This window comes from Ursus maritimus (genome assembly GCF_017311325.1).
Source record: "Ursus maritimus isolate PB19 chromosome X unlocalized genomic scaffold, ASM1731132v1 scaffold_X1, whole genome shotgun sequence".
In the NCBI taxonomy this organism is placed as follows: domain Eukaryota; kingdom Metazoa; phylum Chordata; class Mammalia; order Carnivora; family Ursidae; genus Ursus; species Ursus maritimus.
Window position 1 is genome coordinate 110,464,415 of NW_024423319.1, and position 3,718 is coordinate 110,468,132.

The window sequence follows — 3,718 nt, forward strand, 5'->3', positions numbered from 1 at the left end:
GAGCTGGAGGGGAATGCGTGGCAAAAACCCATGAAAAAAAAAAAAAAACTGTTTCAAGGAATATGCTGCAACCCGCGAAGGAGTGGCTTTGCTCAAGCTGCTCTGAAGAGTTGCATTTTCCTTGCTCATCGAACTTGCTTCAGTTCCTAGGGAAGCGCCTGCCTTTTCGGTGCGTGGCCAGTGTGGGTGGTAACCGAAGAGTCAAAGGCGATGGCCAAGGGGAGCCAGTTCCCGCGATGGAACTTGATGCAGACCCGGGGTCTCAGTAGGGGGCCCATCACAGTCTTGGGTGCATGGGCTGCGACTGGCTTCTTTTTGGCGGGAGGGCAAATGGTGGGGGGAGGATGGAGGAAAACTACCAAGGGCTTTCCTGGTCTTGCAGCGTCTCGTCGCCCGCCGCCGCTCACGCTGCCTTCCGGCGGCGCCCCCAGCTCGGGCCCCGCACGCGGCAGCGGTCATAGGGCGTGCTTGCGGCAACCGCAGGGCACGCGGGCCAGCTGGGGCGGGGGCGGGGCGGTGGTGGCGGTTGCGGGGCATGCGCGGCTCCGCGCGCGGCTTCTCAAACATGGCGGCGGCGGTGTGAAGACCGGTACCGGCTCGCGGGACTAGTGTGACAATTTGGCTCCTTTCGCCGACGAGACCCGAGGTGCGTGGCGACTCTGGGCCCCGTGAGGGGCAGAGAGGCGGAGCCGTGGCATCCGGTCTCTGGTCGTTGTCCGAGGGCGGGCGGGTGGCCGGGAGCCCTTCGCTGCGCGTCCCGCGCGAGTAACGCCCCCTTACCGCCCCGCGGGGTCCGGCCTTGGCGCGGCCCCGCACCCCCGTGGCCCACCTTTGGCAGCCTCACCTCAGAGGCTAGGGCTCCCCTGCCCCACCTAGCGCCCTCCACGACGCCCCACAGCTGCTTTTGCGCAGCCCCTCGTATTCCCCCGGGGCCCCGTCGCCGGTCACGGGCCCTTCCTTTGCGCGGCGTTCGGTTGCCCTGTCGCTCTCTAGCCGCCCGCTGGCCCGAAGCGCGGACAGCACCCTCTTGAGCATCCTCTTGCTGTGGGTGGAGCTGGGCTGGGGGGCCGAGCTGGGGCCCCGGAGTAGCGCCGGTGGGCCGGTGGGGCTGAGGAGCAGCGATGACTTTGCGTGGTCTGGGCTGAAGCCCGCCCGGTTGCCTTCCGGGGAGTTGTGAGATAACTTTTGGAGTTTGGGAGGGAAACGTTAGCCCGGAAGGATGCGCCTGTGGCGGAGCGCGGGCTCGGTCCGGGTGCCAGGTGCCCATCGGACTCGCGCCCCGGGGCTCTGGGAGGTTGTGTGTGTGGGGGGCGCCGGTGGCTGGCCCTCGGGGGAGAAGTGGGGCAGGAGGGCGCGGCCCTCCTTGCGTGTGTGCCTGGAGGGGGCGGAGAGGGGGCTCCAACTCTCCCGAGGAGCTGCGGGGCGGTCGCTGTGTTCTCGCGGCATGATCTGGTCTAGGGACCATTGGTGCCTTTAAGGGACAGCGTTCTTGCTTTTTCCACCTGACTAGTGGTTGTGCTTGCTGCATCCTGGTGTAAATCACCGAATCGCCAGAGGGAGAGCGAGCAGGCGAATTTAATAGATTTTGCGCCTTGAGGTTGCACATAGATTTGAGGTCTGTAATTTGCCCCCTCCCTCGGCCCCCAAATGTTTGGCCAGCACTGGTATTTACAAATCCCCGTTTAAGACTATTGATGTTTTTAAAGGTTGTAAAACATTTGTCATTCATTACAAAGTGTGATTATAACTTGAAATTAGCCTTTATCTTGAAGAATTAGATTAGCTTTTATGAATTATGTGTTAAGGTGACTTCAGGATATCTCTGGAAAGTGAATGGATCCGCTAGTAGGGGGAAGGTAAGGCAGGGAAAAGTGGATACTTATGATCATATGATTTACAAAATTATCCGGGATAGTTTTCTTTACCAAGACAGCTGCAGATGCTGCTGCATTTTTAATGCTCCCAGAGCTATTCATATTACTGTTTTGGGGAAACAGTATTATAAGATGTATATCATTTATGGAATACAACTTCCTATGACAAGCAATTGTATTATAATAGTTCATAGATTCATTTAATTCTTTTCAATAGCAGTGCTTGGGAATGTTCTTCAGTAATCACAATTTTGCCTTTCTTGCCATTCTTTTTCTTAATTACTCATTAAATAACGTATTTCCAGGGATGATTTTTTTTTTTTTTTTTGCAGTCTTTGGTTTTGTATATTTAATGGGAGGAATGCGAAAATACGCTTTTGGAAAAAAAGTCCACTTGGGATTTAGAAAATGGAGTGAATTTATGAGCACTCACCTGATGCTTTGTATTTGTTTGGCTATAGTTTTATCCACAGTCTTCAAAACAGTCTGAAAGATCTTTTCAAAAACTTAAACACATTTAAAACAGCTTTGAAACTTTTGAATGAATAACATATATATCATACAACCTTATAAGCTTAAGGGTGTGTACCTGTTTCCTTTAGAGAACCTGATTTGTTTTGAAATTGTTTGGAAAAAAAGATTAATGTAACTGAACTACATTATGTGTGAGGTAGCTTTAAAGCTAATGATGTCATGATATGTACAAAAAACATTGGAGTCAGTCTTAAAGATGTGGTATCAGTTTTTCTCATGAGGCAACTGGTCAGTCTTTTTGTTTCAATCAATACATCTTTTTGAAGTGCCTGTGCTGTCTGTAGTATGGAGTTTAGTTCAAGGTGCATTTATTCAGATGCTATGAATGTTGGCTTCTGGGTGTTTAAGGCTGCCCATCAGTAGTTTTTTCCTGAAAATTTCAAAGTTATAGCTAAGAAAATCAATATGAATGTAGAACAAGTAGTTATTTTATTTCAAGGGCAAATTCAGGGAATCGGTATTTTGGTTATAATTCTCTAAACAAAATTCTGGGTGTAACTGAATTATTTGTTACTTGGGTTGATATTAACTTTGTGCATCTTTATGATTAAATAAAGCTATACATTTTTATGAGATTATTTTCTAGATCAAACAGATAAACATACTGGTTAGGCTTGGGAAGAAAAGTGAATTATTGGTATAAATTGAAATCTCTATGTGCTCTGGAGATTGAGGTTTTTTTAATGCTAAATAACTTCGCTTCTATGACCAAGTAAGTAGTTTAGTTTGTAACTAAATATTAACTGACTCATAATTTAGAGCATTTTCTTTTTTCAAAATGTTTCAAAAATCTCCGAGCTAAAAAGTAACAAGGGTTATGATGGCCAGCTATGAGCCAGATGTGACTCTCGTTTTCTTTTGGGTTTGTTCCTTTTTAGCTGCCTGTCTGTTCCCCCCAGATGCTTCCTATCTCCCCTCTTCCTGCCCCCGTTCCCTTTGCTGTTGGTATCTGTTTCCGCATCAGTGAAATGGTCAGGGTAATCCTGCGCTGCCTCACGGAGAAATAATTGATGATAGTAAAGTGCCTTGAAAAGGCTGAGTAAATACTAAGTCTTTTGAATGAAAATGACATAGCTCTTGTTCCACTTAAGGAAAATCCAAATCCCAATTTTAGTTTGAGCTCTTAGGAGGGTGGGGAGAGGGAGGGAGGAGGAAAATTTCACTTGACTATTTTACTGCCCCTCTCTTTGGGTCAATAGAAATGATTGTTGTAGCTTTAGTCATGGGAACACTGGAGGATGCAAGGGATCCTCTGCTATTTGAGTTATTAGTCGCCTCTAGTCTTTTTTTTTTTTTTTTTTTTTTTTTTC

The 3,718-nt window shown here is 48.2% G+C and overlaps 1 protein-coding gene across 1 annotated transcript in view; it reads left to right on the top strand.

Annotated features, from left to right (window-relative positions):
- Nucleotides 1-534: 534 nt before the first annotated feature.
- Nucleotides 535-3,718, top strand: part of SCML2 (Scm polycomb group protein like 2) — a 93,642-nt gene continuing 90,458 nt past the window's right edge. The window contains exon 1 of the mRNA XM_040633817.1: nucleotides 535-646. The gene's annotated coding sequence lies outside the window, so the exon portion shown is untranslated. The remainder of the gene's footprint in view (nucleotides 647-3,718) is intronic.